Source organism: Anomaloglossus baeobatrachus, chromosome 5 (genome assembly GCF_048569485.1).
Source record: "Anomaloglossus baeobatrachus isolate aAnoBae1 chromosome 5, aAnoBae1.hap1, whole genome shotgun sequence".
In the NCBI taxonomy this organism is placed as follows: domain Eukaryota; kingdom Metazoa; phylum Chordata; class Amphibia; order Anura; family Aromobatidae; genus Anomaloglossus; species Anomaloglossus baeobatrachus.
In genome coordinates this window covers 124,040,383-124,057,682 of record NC_134357.1, presented here as the reverse complement: position 1 = coordinate 124,057,682, position 17,300 = coordinate 124,040,383, and the positions used below count along the sequence as shown (strand labels likewise).

General features: G+C 42.8%; 1 protein-coding gene across 1 annotated transcript in view; it reads left to right on the top strand.

Annotated features, from left to right (window-relative positions):
- Positions 1-5,279: 5,279 nt before the first annotated feature.
- The window catches only part of MYOZ1 (myozenin 1), a 48,611-nt gene continuing 36,590 nt past the window's right edge, over positions 5,280-17,300 (top strand). The window contains exon 1 of the mRNA XM_075348836.1: positions 5,280-5,471. The gene's annotated coding sequence lies outside the window, so the exon portion shown is untranslated. The remainder of the gene's footprint in view (positions 5,472-17,300) is intronic.

Below are 17,300 nucleotides of genomic sequence, written 5' to 3'. Positions count from 1 at the left end.
CAATATTTGGCCACCCCAAATTCCCCCAGGGAGCAGAGGTCAGGGCGGTAATTGGACAGACAAGTGACCATTTACGGAAAGCGGGGAGTATTATGAGTTTAGAGGATAAAAAATGGATGTCTCCACAAGAAATCATGCTCAAATTTCAGATACATAGTAAGCATTTCATGCAGGTCCTGCAGCTCCGGTCTTTCTGTCAATCCAGACTCAGACAGTTAGAAAAGGAAGCTACCTCTCATGCCCTAGATGAAATTATTGGCCAATGCACCCAGATGGTGATCATTTCCTCACTGTATGGTAACATAAGACACAAATTTTTGAAAGCAAGACACAGTAAACTGTTCAGGACATGGGAGAGGTGGACTGGAGATCTGGATATAGCTGAGACAATACTGCAAGGGTGGGAACGGGTGAGAAAATCCATCTGGTGTGAGAGATGGAGGGAGACTTATTTTAAACTCATGCACACAGCGCTGTATGGATTTAACATCCCGCCTTCCCATAGCTGCCCTGACAGAATTACAGCATGTCCTAAATGCAAGGTGCCCTTTACAAACCTTTGGCACGGGGTGTGGGAATGCACAGAAGTAGTAACTTACTGGAAGCTAATAAGAGACCAGATCCAGGCATGTTGGGGAACAAAACTTCCACAATCGCCACAGGCTTTGCTTTTCCATCAGCTTCGTCCCCCTGAATCTGAATCTCAACTTGGGATAGACAAAGTGAAGATCCCTAGAAATATACACACATTTTTTAATTGTGGCTTTACGAAATCTTTTTAGCGAGTGGCTTAAACCAAATATTCCATCAATGGGATCAATAATATCTCAAATGAAACAATTATTAGGGCTGGAATTGCTAGAAGCTGAAAGGAGCAAAGAAAAATCAGCAGGGAAAGTTTTTCCGCTGTGGAAACAGTTTATAGGGTTCCACTATAGTCCTCAGGAAATCCTGAAAATAGTCAGTCCTTTTCGCCATACGGAATGGTACTGTCTGGAAGACCTGGGGGGGACATTGGGGGCTTTAGGGACATCAGCAATTACTTAATGTGCATTATATGGAATCGGTGGCTGATACCATCACAGAGGCATAATTGTGGAGTGGTTCACATTCTCACTCATTGCTCATTGTCTCTTTGTGTACATGTCTTCTTTTCCTTTTTTTTCATATAGCTTAAATTAAAAAGGTTGTAACTACCACTATAGTAATCTGCAAGGTACACTGCTCGAATGTTGAGCATATCAATGTCATGTACACTGTCTAATTCTTTGAACAAGTTATTGCTTCCCTTTCTGTTATGTTTAAAAGTTTAATAAAAAAAAAAAAAATACAACTCATATTGCAAAAACAGGTCTCATACCTCATATTGCTATATTGACAGAAAAAAAAATAAAAAAAGTTATGGACCCTGGAAGAAGGGGAGGAAAAGACAAAATACAGAAAATTGCAGGTTGCTGAAGAGGTTAAATCAACACAAAAAGGAAAATGGGCTGATGCAAAAGTTTGGGCATCCTACATGGTTAGTACCTAGTAGTACTCCCTTGTAAACGCTTTTTGTAGCCAGCCAAGTGTCTTTCAATTCTTGTTTGAGGGATTTTCAAATATTCCTCCTTGGAAAAGTCTTCCAGTTCTGTGAGATTCCTGGCTCATCTTGCATGCACTGCTCTATGGATGTCTAGCCACAGAAATTCAATGATGTTCAGATCAGGATCATTGTAAGACCTTCAGCTTCTGTCTTTTGGAGCAGTCTATTGTGGATTTTGATGTATTTAGGATCATTATCCATTTGTAGATGCCATCCTCATTTCAACTTTTTTACAAATGCTGTAAATGTTTGTATCAAGAATTTGTTGAAATTTCATGGAATCCATTCTTCCCTCTACACGTGAAATGTTCTCCTTTCCATTGGATGCAACACAACCCAAAAGCATGATTGATACACCGACATGCTTAATGATTGGCAATATGTTTTTTCCTGAAATTCTGGGCCATTTTCTCCACACACCCCTTTGATAATTTTAGCCAAAGTTTTATTTTAACTTCTTGGGCCCACAGAACTTATTTCCAAAATGCATCAGCTTGTATAGATGATTTTTTTATACTTCTGACGCTGAATTTTATGGTGAGGACGCAGGAGAGGTTTCTTCTTATGACTCTTCCATGAAGGCCATATTTGTGCAGGTGTATCTAATCAGTAGAACAATGTACCACAACTCCAGAGTCTGATAAGTCTTCCTGAAGGTCTTTTGCAGTAAAGTGTGGGTTCTGACTTTCCTCTAGCAATCCTGCAAGCAGCTCTCACAGGAATTTTGCTTGGTCTTCCAAACCTTATCTTGACCTCCACTGTTCATGTTAAAGGAAACCTGTCAGGTACAATATGCACGCAGACACAAGCAGTTCTGGGTACTTATTGCTAATCCCTGCCTAACAGTCCCTGTATCTAGTAGCATACATAAAGAGATCTTTAGAAAAATATTTGTAAAGATCCTTTATGATATGCTAATAAGTGCAGGGACTAGTCACAAGGGCTTTAGATTCTGCATTCATTCCGCCCTCTTAGCATGTTAGCACGCTCACAGGGATGTACTAACATGCTATTCAATGCCCTTTGCCTAGCATCATCAGCGGTGATGTACCTACCTGTGTTTGTTGCCACCGCATCAGACCCCGGGCAGTGCACATGATCAGAAGTCCTAGTGTGCCGCCCCTGCAGCGGATCGAACTGCTCGGATCCGGGGGCGATGATTACTCGTGGCTCAAGGGTCTATGGACCCGGGGGCTAGGGGCCACACTCAAATGAAAAAGGGGGTTATTTACAGGGGATAGATATAGTTTGTGACGCTACCCATGGTGTACGGTAATTGGCAGTACCGCCGCTGCCGTTGGGAGTACCAGGGGTGATGGAGTGGGGCAGCCAGATGACATTACCCTCCACGGGTAGGGGTAGGCCCGGGACTCTGGATAGGGATGCGAGGATGCAGTTCAGGGGTCAGTCGGGTACTCACTCAGCAATGAAGCAGACGCTGACAATAGGGTAAACCAAGTCTCTGACTGCTTCTGTCTCTTGAGGGGAGTTCGTCTAGGTCCTGTCCCCTGTAGCACTGCCTGGTGGTCCGGGACCCGCCTCCTAGCGCAAAAATTTAGATTGTCCGTTGTGGCCCGGTAGCTTGGAGCTTTCCAGGCCCCGCTCCCCACTATGGCTAAGTGAAGGAGCCTGCTCTCAGGAGTTCATGCTTGGGATTTCAGTGGGCTGCTTTCTAGGAAAGCCCTATCCCCCTCGTTGCGCTAGTGCCCCCGATCTCTGAGCTTCGTGGGAACAGTCCATAAAGGCCCTGTCCTCCGCAGGTTAATTGCTGGGTCGCCTGAAGCTTCTCCCCGACCTAGGGTCTGCGTACCCTGACGTGCCTTCGGTACCGGACCGGTGATGGGACCAGGCTGCTGACCGTCCTCCTTGACGGGTTCCAGGCACCTAGACTCAATCCCCTGCGACCGGGGGTCTGACTCCTCTAGGTCCAGACCACCATCTGCGACCTAGTCTACTTCTCCCCTGGGAGCTACAACTCCCAGCTTCCTCAGAGCGCCTCGCAGCTCGAAGGTTACTACTCGACTACTCTGACACCTCCCACCTCCCTGTCTGACCCCTAGGTGGGTGGCCCTATTCCTACTTAAGCAGCCCACTGGTATGCCTGACAGGTGTGGTGCAAAGTGCATCTAGGATTTGTGAAGGCTGGTGGAGGCAGTACTGCAGGACAGAGACTCAGAACCATGGGGGTTTTAGCCCTGCACGGGGAGGGCAGATTGTGCAGAACCCTGTGACGACCCGAATAGTCCAGGGCGTCACACTAGCACTTCCGGTCATGTGCACTATGAAGTCGGGTGTACGAGTCACGGCTTCAGAGAGATCTGGTGCACATGACTGGAAGTGCTGGAAGTTCTGATCAACAAAATGTCAGTGCCGTATATATATATATATATATATATATATGCTCTTAAATATCATATGGACAAGGGCTAATTGTCACACTAGGTACATGGAAGTACCGAGCAAACGGCGATAGGGAAGGAAAAGGAAACCTTGTGTCTAGTGAAAGGGAAAATGGTGACCCCTGACCAAACCTACTGCTGGTTTTTGGGGTCCCTTACCACCCTCGATAGGTTCCACACATATGCGCAGAGCCGGATACCTGACCCTAGGTATACCTAGCGTCAACCCCACTAAACACTATAGACGACACAAGGAGGAACATGGGAAAAATGCATGACCTACTGATCCACAAATGACAGGTAGGAGTTCAGCAAAGTTTTCAGTAATGATAACACAGAGGAGTACAAGCCACCTGCTTGCAACCTCTGATGGAATTAACTGAAAATATCACCAGCACCAGTTCAAAGAAGGAAGGGGTATTAAGCACAAAGAGAATGCTGATGATCAGCAGCTGCGTGGAAGGTGAGCTACTGTTGAGTCAAAAAGGGAGAGAGATGAATCCAGCAGGAAAGCTACCTATACCAATGAATACTGACAGCAGGAATAATGGAAAGTCAGGGCGCATTCTGCTTAGCCAAATACTGTGACCTTCTATGGACAGAAACCACATGACTGTCTGTCATCCATGACACACACCCGTGACACTAATAAGAAATCATCATTAAGAAAATATGATGCTACTAACTGTATATGACTTGTATGGTCCAACTTCTTTCTTTTTTGACCATGGGGGAACCAGGTGAATTGAGCGAGGTGCAGCATATGCTCTGCTGCTATGGGACTGATGTAGATACCTGAGTACAACACTTAGCTATTGTAGTAAGTCCCATAAACATTAAAAAGAGAGGCAGTATGCATACTTGACCCTCACTCCATTTCAACTGGGGAATCAGGACTCAAATTGTCGTGATTGGTGTGTTTCCGAGCGCTTGAACACTTACCACCTGTCCTGTGGATAGGTGTTAAGTTGTGATCTTGGGACATCGCTTTTAAGTCACTCAGCCGCCCAGAACTATTGGCATAATTTAAATCTAGTAAACAGGTATGCTGATGTCATATACTTTATATTAGCTAACTTCTTATACTTAAACTATTTTATTTAGCCTCTAGATAAAAAAAAATAAATATTGAATGCTGATTTACGTCATAGTATAAACTAAGATTTAATGGACTTGAGGAGTTGCTGAGACACACCTTTTTTCCTTCCCTCTTCTGTGCTCTTGCCATCTGAGATCCCCCTTACTCCTTTTACTATTAATAAACTCCAGGATGCCACTGCAAGCAACATCCAAGAGTCAAATATACTGCACTTTGCATCAGCACTTTGTGCTGTGCAGACACCCCAGTGCACACGTCCTTCTCAGTGCTGCTCCTCTGCCATACAGAACCCCAAGAAACCAAGACAAAATCAAACAGAGAAGGACATTCAGATCACAGCAACTGGAAGAGGAGACCACTACATTGGCCTATCACTTTCTCCTACAAGGTATGGATAATTATGGCTAATAAGATGATGTCCGCTATTTGGGCATCGGAGAGAATTTCTGTAAAATATTAGAAATTGTAATTTATTTTTGCTTTAATATAACATAGTAATACATAATTACTTTTACTTAAGTCATGAAATGTTTGTCCTGTAATTGAAGATGTCTGCAAGGGAATACTGCTGAGACAGCAGGGCTAACCTCCCGAGAATTAGATGAATATAGACTGCAGCCAAATGCTCTATGGGTAACTTAAGAACCCTACAGAGATTTTTACTAGGCTGGCTCCCTTCTCTGTACCTTAGACCTTTGGAAACTTCTTGTACCTTCACAGCTTGGAGTTGATGCCAAAAATGCCCAGATATTTACAAGTCAAGAATTTGCACACTATTTAGTTAACTTTGAGAAGTTAAATTGTAGAAAGTTCTAATACTCAAGGTCAAAATAAGGATAATAAATCAATGAGCTAAAAATCAGTCCACATTTCCAAAAATATTTACTATCATTTATGTTGTTTTTGTTCGTGTAGGCTTTTACTTAATGGGGATTATCTTTGAGGTTCTAAGCCAATATTGGATTGGTTACTTATTCTGCTTTTATCATAGGTAAATTGGCCTGACCCTATACTAGTAACAATGTAGCATTTAGCATGAGTCTTTTTATGGCCATACGGCTCACATTTAGGGAGGATAATATTACTGGCTTCCCTTGAGGTCTTGGCAGGGTAGATAGTGTTAGGTATTGGTCAAGCAGTCCTTGACATTTTCTTGTCACAGAGTTAATAAAACACAGTTAGACATGTATGGCATTTAAAGAATCAGTATTTTATTTTCAGTCTTTTCCTTTTATCTATTTGTGTATATTTTGTACTGTCACAGGATTGGTATAATTATATCACATTGATACAAATTTTCTTTTTTATCATATACTCTGTGACGCTATATCTGACTTTCCAAATGTCTTAAAATGTAACTTTGTGATATAGACTATTTAAATTATCACACAAGGCCATCATGTTCTTGTTGCAGTAATAAAACATGTCAAATGTCATGACAAGCCCAGCTGAGGTTTCACGTGACATTTTCGACTAGGTGTGTGCCAGGCATGACGTATATATAGTCAAGGGCTGATTTAAAATACCTTGTGTGTTTGTCTCTCTTAAAGTCACCAGGGAAGACTTACTTAGACTGCAAAACCGCGGCAAAACTGCGGTAAAAATCGCAGTGTGCACACAGGGCCTTATATATGTAAAACTGATGTGTAGTGCAGCCAGATTTATTAAAGGGAACCTGTCAGGTGCAATATGCACCCAGAACAACTAGCAGTTCTGGGTGCATATTTCTAATCCCTGCCTAACAGTCCCTGTATCTAGTAGCATACATAAAGAGATCTTTAGAAAAAGTATTTCTAAAGATCCTTTATATTATACTAATGAGCAACGGGACTAGTCTCAAGGACGTTATTTCCCCCGACTAGTCCACCCTCTTAACATGTTAGCATGACCTGTGGGCGTGTTAACATGCTATTCAATGCACATTGCCTAGTGTCATCAGCGGTGATGCGTGTACTTGTGTCCATTGTCACCGCTTCAGATACCGTGCTTAGGGTCACTGCGCATGATCAGAATGCCCGCACTTTTGGTCATGCGCACTATGAAGCCAGGTGTACATGTTCTCGCTTCAGAGACGTCTAGTGCTCATGACCGAAAGGGCTGGGATTTCTGATCATGCACACTAACCATAAGCCCTGTGGGTATGCTAACATGCTAAGAGGGTGGACTAGTCAAGGGATATAACGCCCTTGCGACTAGCCCCTGCGCTCATTAGCATATCATATGGGATCTTTAGAAATATTTTTTCTACAGATCTCTTTATGTATGCTACTAGATACAGGGACAGTTAGGCAGGGTTTAGCAATATGCACCCAGAACTGCTCGCGGTCCTGGAGCATATTGCCCCTGACAAATTTCCTTTGGTGCACATCTCTTTAATGAATGTATAACTTTAGTTCCTTGTTTGCCATGATATACACCTGCTTTATTGTTACTATATTATTATAGTAAATTTGTCAGAATGTGGTTAGTCTCAACCTCTACTTGCCACTTTTGAAAAGTAAAGGGGTAAAAAGTTGCATAAAAATGATGCATGCCAAAGTGGGTGACTTTTATTTTTTGTTAGCAGCATAAAGCACTTGATATATTTCTGGTTTGTACAGTGAAATATAGATGAATATGATATGAAAAATGTTAACAAGTGTAGTCTACAGGGACTCCATTCAAAGTATGCCAGGTACTGCTTTAGGGTTTTGGATATTTATCCTTTTACTAGCACAAAAATCCTTTTTAAATGTTGATTTTAGTCTAATATATCAAAGGATGTGCTTTATGTAGCTTGGCATTGCATATTTTTTTAGTTTTAACTTGGATAGGTTTTTTGCAGCATTCATATACAGATGTTAATGGAATAGTTTGTGTCATTGAGTGGCAAACTGTTGAGAAAACCATTCATTCTTAACTTTTCTCATGTTTCTGTTAAATAGCGGCCACTTATTGGTCAGCTTAGTCTGGCATGTCGGTGGCGGTATCATTTGAACAAATCATCCTATGTGCGATATTTATCCAATATATAGTGCCTTGCGAAAGTATTCGGCCCCCTTGAATTTTTCAACCTTTTCCCACATTTCAGGCTTCAAACATAAAGATAAAAATTTTAATGTTATGGTGAAGAATCAACAACAAGTGGGACACAACTGTGGAGTTGAAAGAAATTTTTAGATTATTTTAAACTTTTTTTAAAAATAAATACCTGAAAATTGGGACGTGCAATATTATTTGTCCCCTTTACTTTCAGTGCAGCAAACTCACTCCAGAAATTCATTGAGGATCTCTGAATGACCAATGTTGTCCTAAATGACTGATGTGTGTAATCAAGTCTCCATATAAATGCACCTGCTCTGCAATAGTCTCAGTGTTCTGTTTAAAGCACAGATAGCATTATGAAGACCAAGGAACACAACAGACAGGCCCGTGATACTGTTGTGGAGAAGATTAAAGCTGGATTTTGTTGCAAAAAGATTTCCAAAACTTTAAACATCCCAAGGAGCACTGTGCAAGCGATCATATTCAAATGGAAGGAATATCATACTACTGCAAATCTACCAAGACCCGGCCGACCATCTAAACTTTCATCTCAAACAAGGAGAAGACTGATCAGAGATACAGCCAAGAGGCCCATGATTACTCTGGAATAACTGCAGAGATCTACAGCTGAGGTGGGAGAGTCTGTCCATAGGACAACAATCAGTCGTACACTGCACAAATCTGGCCTTTATGGAAGAGTGGCAAGGAGAGACATTTCTCAAAGATTTCCATAAAAAGTGTTGTTTAAAGTTTGCCACAAGCCACCTGGGAGACACACCAAACATGTGGAAGAAGGTGCCTGGTCAGATGAAAACAAAATCGAACTATTTGGGCACAATGCCAAACGATATGTTTGGCGTAAAAACAACACAGCTCATCACCCTGAACACACCATCCCCACTGTCAAACATGGTGGTGGCAGCATCATGGTTTGGGCCTGCTTTTCTTCAGCAGGGAAAGGGAAGATGGTTAAAATTGATGAATGGAGCCAAATACAGGACCATTCTTGAAGAAAACCTGTTGGAGTCTGCAAAAGACCTGAGACTGGGACGGAGATTTGTCTTCCAACAAGACAATGATCTCAAACATAAAGCAAAATCTACAATGGAATGGTTCACAAATAAACGTATCCAGGTGTTAGAATGGTCAAGTCAAAGTCCAGACCTGAATCCAATTGAGAATCTGTGGAAAGAGCTGAAAACTGCTGTTCTCAAACGCTCTCCATCCAACCTCACTCAGCTTGAGCTGTTGTCAAAGGAAGAATGGGCAAGAATGTCAGTCTCTCGATGTGCAAAACTGATAGACACATACCCCAAGCGACTTGCTGCTGTAATCGCAGCAAAATATGGTGCTACAAAGTATTAACTTAACGGGGATAAATAATATTGCATGCTCCAATTTTCAGTTATTTATTTTTTAAAAAAGTTTAAAATAAGCAATAATTTTCGTTCAACTTCACAATTGTGTCCCACTTGCTTTTGATTGTTCACAACAACATTAAAATTTTTATCTTTATATTTGAAGCCTGAAATGTGGGAAAAGGTTGAAAAATTCAAGGGAGCCGAATACTTTCGCAGGGCACTGTATATGGGATTGAAGTGGTATTTCTGGGACAACAAATGAAGCAATCGGAGTTGTGCTGACTGCTAAACAGCCAGTTACAGGAACAATCCTCTGTAACAGTCTTAGGCCTGATGCAAATACTTATATTACAATTCTGTACAAATTCCAATTGATATGAGGCATAGAAATCTATTAACATTTTTATGCCACTGATTTCATATAGAGAAATACAGAACTTTTTCGACTTAAATCAGATTCTGTATAATACCCCATCAGATTCCATATAATACATCTGTAATACAGTCTGTTTAAGCCATATGATTCGATAGAATGAAAGAAAGGGTCCCTCTATGATGCTCTAAGGCAGCGATATGAAACTCAAATACACAGAGGGACAAACTTAAAAACTTGGACGAAGTCTTAGTCAACCTTGATATTTATTAAAAAAAAAGTGTACAATTGAGTTAGTTTCTCCTTATTATCAAATATAGGGATGAACCTTTTCATATGGAAACAAACTTAAAGAGGTTATTCCACAAAGTACATTTTAATTAAAGCACCACCCCAGTGTTTCTTTTTATTGCACCACTGGAGCGGTGATTTAAATCTAAGTTACCTGCCCCCTGACACATATTCAACTTCCATCGCCTTCACCTTCTATTGGTTTTGGCGATTTATGATATACCAGCGCACTCCAGTGTTTCATGGAGTGCACCTGAGGACACAACTCAATGTATCTTTATGAGAGCCTCGTTCCTGGCCTTGTTCTGGCTCTCATAGAGTTGCATTAGTAGCTTGTGATGTAACTTCTGATTTCCAGTCTGTCTGAAGTTACTGTCACAAGATGGCATCGGTTAAATGTGAAGACGCCAGAAGGGGAGTATATGACAGGAGGCAGGGGGCTTAGATTTAAAGCACCACTCCGGAGCTAGAAAAAAAAACCCTGGGAAGATGCTTTAATAGATCTTAGAATAAAATAAGTTCCACAATTGGATTGTTTGACCATAATCACAAATAGGGTGCACTGGAATAATATGTTATGTAAGACCAGTAAAAAGCAAATGACCCAATGGCCTAATTTAAATAAGTAATAACAAAGCATCAAAAACTTGAATTTTTAAATAATACAGAATTTGCATGATGCTTTTTAATATAGTAAATAGGAACCCGAGGGAAAAAACATAGCCTCAAAACAAGGGAATATGATGACAAAGGACATAAAGTTAGTGATTACAATAACAAAATAGACCTTACCTACTACAGTATATGGTGCCAAGCCCCAACGCGCATTTCAAGGCACTGCCTTCATCTGAGGGTGGCAACACAACTGTAAAAAGATCCCTGTATATCAGTAACCAACCAATCAAGAATAACATCAACACGAAGAAGACGTAATAGCCCACTTCATTGGTGGAGAGTAGAAAGGCAGAACAGCGATACATGAGCCAAACCAGGTTTTAACCATTAGTAAGTGGGGTTATTGTGAACTGCTCAATAAGACACTCAGTGTGTTTGCAGACTTAGTAACACTTTTAGAGATTGGCTTCAGAATAGATCAAATGTTAATCATATGATCATATATACATTAGGGTTTAAGTCAATGTGAAAGCATTCTTATCTGTGTTCTTGTAACCATGCAAAAACAAACCCAAAAAGCTGAAAAATGCGTCAGGAATATTCATATTCATATGTGAAAATACACATGGGGGCTATTACAAACATTAAAAGCATAAAAATGGCCAACAAGGCTCATAGCAGAAGATAGTGTACCTTATGGTTGCTATGGAGACCATGGAGAATAGCGATTTTAATCCTATTAGCTGCATTCTCTATTGAAATGGGTGGTGAATAGAGATGGGCGAATAGTGTAAATTCAGGTTTGGATTATTCGTACCGAATACCGAGTACTATTCCAGTATTCATCACAAGTAATGAACCTGATGAACGTCAATAGAGAACCCAAGCATTTTTCTTAAAGATTTCCCAGAAAATGCTCGGGCTCCTCATTGACTTGCGTTAGGTTCGTTATTCATAATGAAAACAGGAATAGTACTAGGTAGTCATTGAGATAATCCAAACCTGAATGTCTCACTATTCGTCCATTACTAGTGGTGAGCACCTGTGAAGCTGCCTTTTAAGATTTACTATCGAACCATCTGGCCCCCGTACATGTCCATGAGAACAGCCATATATACTGTATATTTTTTTCAACACCTCATGGTTCTGAATATATAGTGCCCTATTCATCAAAGTTTTTAGGCCAGAATCCTGGCATAAAAAGCTTTGAAGAAGTGGTAAAGGTTTGCGCAGTGCCCACTGGAATAAGATTTGTGGCGAGGCCCCATCGAGGTATAAAAATGTCTTCTCTTGGTCTGTCCGTGTTATTCATAGAATATTTATGGTGAGTATGGGGGATATTTAGCTTTTTTTATTCATGAATCTTGTTGAATTTAATCCTGTGTTTCTTTCCATGCAACTTTTCAGATGACAGTAATGTGGCTCCATGAGCGAACTGGGTATTTTGTGTCAAAAACCAGGTTACAAAACTCTTCGCAAACAAAAGCTGAACATTTTCTCAGCTGTGTTCTGACAGGAACTGATCTCATTCTTGGCACAAAATATTCTTGAAATACAAAGCCATTATCTGAAGAAAGATCAAATATGTCCTCCATACTGCTTCTGGATTTTGACAACCAAAATAGAACTACCTGTACTTTTCTTTATAGTCTTTTCCTCACTCCTTCCTTGCTAATGTCATTATCTTGGAAAAGGAAGCCCTGCCTAATTTCTTTCTACATGTGATCAATCAGATCTTGGCCCCCATCATCATGTATCCCAAAACTGGCACAGTGTAATCACTAGGGTACTTCCCTTGATCTTCATCTGATCATTTCAGGCTGAATTTTTTAATATTGTGAAATGGTTTAGCTTTTGTGGGAAATGACTAAAGGTAAAATGAGCATTTTTAACCACACTCATTCACGATTATCTTGCAGTGTAAATGACCATTTATTATTTACTTACGGCTACTTTCACACTTGCGTTGTGCGGCATCCATCACAATGCGTTGTGTAACGTATGTAACTGATGCGTTGTAAATAGTGTGATAATAAAGGCAACGGATTCCTGTGAAATTACGTGTTGCGTTCTTTGAGAGAGAGTGAGAGAAAGAGAGTGAGCCCCCATTATCACTGCACACACACTGGCACTACCGCCTCCATCATCACTGCACAAACACCAGCACTACCGCCCCTTTCATCACTGCACACACACCAGCATTACTGCCCCCATCATCACCGCACACACCGGCACTACCGCCCCCATCATCACTGCACATACACCGGCACTACCGCACCCATCATCACAGCACACACGCAGGCACTATCTCCCCCATCATCACTGCACACACACATGCACTACCTGAGTGACGTCACCCCTGACAGCATGATTCACTTCAGTTTCTGCATGGAGCTGACAGAGAGCGGCGGTGTTCTACGGCCGCTCCTGTCAGCTTCCGATGTAGCAGAGCTGAAAGCATCTTGGGACCTCATGTGGATTACGTCGGACCTGCAGGGGTATTTGGGGATTAATAAAGTGGTGAAAGAGGGTGTTTCTTTTGTCTTTTATTTCAAATAAAGGATTTTTCGTTGTTTGTGTTTATTTACTTTCACTACAGATTAATCATGGCGGGTGTCTTATAGACGCATGCCATGATTAACCTAGGACTTAGTGGCAGCTATGGGCTGCCATTAACTCCTTATTACTCCGATTGCCACTACACCAGGGCAATTCGGGATGAGCCGGGTAGAGTCCCGGGATTGTCATCTAATGGATGCAGCAATTATGGGCAGCTGCTGGCTGATATTTTTAGGCTGGGGGGCTCCCCATAAAGTGGGGCTCCCCATCCTGAGAATACCAGCCTTCAGCCGTGTGGCTTTATTTTGGCTAGTATCAAAATTGGGGGGGACCGCATGCCATTTTTTTTAAAATTATTTATTTATTGTTGTTCTGTCCTCCCTATATGTAGCCTGAGCATATGCAGTTTGACAGGCAGATAAACCCTATCCACCATAGTTCAATAATTAGACTGTTGCTTGAAGTCTGTGCATTTATTAAACTTAGGTAGATATATTCAGATTGACTGATTGATGGTGAAACTGGAACAACAGATATGTATAAAATCAGTACATGCAAAATATAACAGGGTACATTTATGCATAACAGATGCAGATACCTGCACAATATACATACGGATTACAAACAGCTTAATCCTAATTTAGAAAGGCAGCTAACTAAACACAGTGAAAGTCATGAGTTTTAGATTGCAATAAACATTGAAATCCTTACCAGCGATGCTTACACAAGGGGATGTAAGATAGACACTGGCTTTGCTTATGACCCTGCAGGAAATAGGCCTTCTCCCAAAATGCATTGCAAGGAGGAGGAGAAAGAAACATTTATTACAGAGCTGGTGCTACTAAGTTTGGTCACAAGAGGGATCCAAAGTATAACTCTAGGAGCCAAGGTAGAACCCTGTAAATGAAACATCAGTTTACAGCAAATAAATGATAAAGGCAGATTGAATGCGGAGGCAGAACAATTGTACTGCACGATATAGACCCGCCAACCGGCGGCTGTGATTGGTTGCAGTGAGACAGCTGTCACTCAGCGTGGGGGCGCGTCTTACTGCAACCAATCATAGGCACCGGTGGGCGGGGAAGCAGTGAATACGAGATGAAATAATGAGCAGCTGGTATTTTCAAAAGCAGGAGAAGCCGCCAGAGCAGTGTGACAGCCGTGCAGTGCCGCATCGGTGATCGGTGAGTATGAGAGAGGGGGAGAGACAGACCAACAGAGAGAGAGAGAGTCTGAAATTGACAGAGAGAGAGAGATAGACCAACAGAGAGAGATAGGGACCGAGAGAGAGACCGACCGACAGAGAGACAGAGACCAACCGACAGAGAGAGAGAGACCATGAGTGCTTTTAAACGATTTAGAATGTTCTGCTGGACATGCTGAGCACGGAATCCTGCAATAGAATCCATCGCCAAACTCATGGCCACGGAATCCATCACCATTGACATTCAGTATGCCTCTTAATGGAACCCAACGGAATCCTGCGGAGTGCGTTTTTTTACAGCAACAAAAAACGTTACATGATGCGTTCTTTCTGTCCGATGATCACTGACAGTCACCGACAAAACAACTGACGCGCCGCGGGGCGGATGCAACGCAAGACCGTCCGTTGCAATTCGCCCTTAATAGAAGCCTATGAGGAATAAACGGATTCCTGCAACGGTTACCGTAATTCCTCAAGGCCGCGGATTGCAACGGATGCCGCACAACGCAAGTGTGAAACTAGCCTTAGTCCACATCTGGAATATGGGATCCAGTTTTGAGCTCCACATTTTCATTCAGAAGTTAAAATCAGCTCAAAGGCAACAACTAGATTATTACAAGGAATGGAGGCCGCCCATATGATGAGAGGTTGAAAAAGTTGGATTTGTTTAGCTTAAAAAAAAAACGTGCTAGAGGAGATCTTACTTATATGTATAGATACATGTGTGGTCAATATAAAGGACTGGCACATGACTTATTCCTTCCAAAGACAATACTAAGGACCAGGGGGCATTCCCTGTGAGTGGAAGAAAAGAAATTCCAGCAGCTAAATAGCAAAGAGTTCTTTACAGTTAGAGCAGTCAGACTGTGGAATGCCCTACCACAAGAGGTAGTAATGGCAGATACTATAACAGCTTTTAAGAAAGGGCTGGATGATTTCCTTAGTACACACAACATTGTTGATAATAAATGACTTAATGACAAAATGTATAACTGTTGGAGGAAGGTTGAACTATATGGACATTGGTCTTTTTTCAGCTTATGTAACTATGTAACTTTGGGCCCAATCCATCAAAGCTTTCACACCATAATTCTGGTGTGAAAGCTTTAAAAAAACGCAAAATTTAGCCGCAACTCCAAGATGTGCCTAAGTTTTTCGACTTTTGCAGTTTTAAAGCTAGTTTCTCACAGTTGCAACAAAATGGACAGTGCTTGGATGGGACAGGGAAGCGACGGGTGCGAGATGCCATCTTATTGGCGTGAGATATCTGGTGTAACGCACGGAGGACCAGGCCACTTGTGAGATGTTCCAGATTCATGAAGTATACCCCTTCAGAATGAGGAGCATTTGACTCCAGCATGCCCATCATCAAGACCACCCCATAGTTTATTTGCACTTTTGTGTATTTAAAGGGAATCTTCCACCAGGTTTCTGCTCTACCCCATCTGGGAGCCGCATGATGTAGAGGCAGAGACCATGATACCAGCGATGTGTTTCCTACTGGTCTACTTATTGCAGTTTTGATAAAATCGTCTCACAAGCTGCAGATTTACCAATTCTCTGAATGGTTGGGGTGGGGTTGTGACACGCCCACACCGGGGCTGTGCTGTTACTCGTTACTGGGCTGCAGTACTGTTTTTGGGACGCTGTGGTGGCGGTAAGGCTCGGTTCCGTGACCCCAGCGGTGTCAGTTACAGTAGAAATGCTGGGGATGGTAGTTTGTAACGCCACCTGTGGTATGCGGCAAGTTACATGCCGCCGCTGCGAGATGGGGACACCCGGTGAAGATGGTGACGCAGCTTGGTTGGTGTAGCTCTCCACAGGCAAAGCTGGACCCCAGGGCAGATGTGAGTAGAAGTAGGTAGCGACACACAGATGCAGTCTCAAGGATTTTACTCACTGTAGCAGGTTCCAAGGTAACACGACTAGTCAGTGACCGCCTTTGGAGAGCTGGGTTCCACTGTGATGGGCCCCAGCCGATCCTGGGTAGTTCGGAGGTCAAGTCTGGTGCACCTTTCTAGTGTTCCTTCCCTGGTCGTCTTCCTGCGCTGACTTCTCTCCAGCCTGTTCTGCGCTGCGTGTACACACACAGTGCTCTGAGCCGGTGTCTGCGGGCCCTGTAGGGTGGCTTGAAGCTCTATCCCTTGGCCCTACGTGGTCACCTTCCAGCAGATTCATGTGCGGAGTTGGCTTTGGTACTAGATGTGTCCTCAGCCTCTGGTTTTACTAGCGGAGCACATTGATTTTTCTCCTCTAGTGTAGGGACCAGTCCCCATTCTGCGGCCAAGTCCCTCCACTCCAATGTGTAGTATATGGAACGAGGCGACGAGAGTATGGCCCACTTCCGTGGGCTCTAAGACCCCTTCTGTCTTGTGCCTGGGTCGAGCTGTACCAGCTCCAGACCACAGGTCTTCACTCCTCCACTTCTCTTTCCCCACCCCCTAATTTTCTTTCACAGGCTGCTCCCACTAACTAGATTCCACCCCCAGGTGTCGGATTAGGGGCAGGACAGGAACCATAACCAGTGGTGGCTATACATAGCATTAATGGAACCAAACCCCAACCCTGACCCTGTAGTAAGCTGCTAACTAAGGCGGGCTTTGCACACTACGACATCGCAGCCCGATGCTGCGATGCCGAGTGCGATAGTGCCCGCCCCCGTCGCAGCAGCGATATGTGGTGATAGCTGGCGTAGCGAAAGTTATCGCTACGCCAGCTTCACACACACACTCACCTGCCGTGCGACGTCCCTGTGGCCGGCGACCCGCCTCCTTGTTAAGGGGGCGGGTC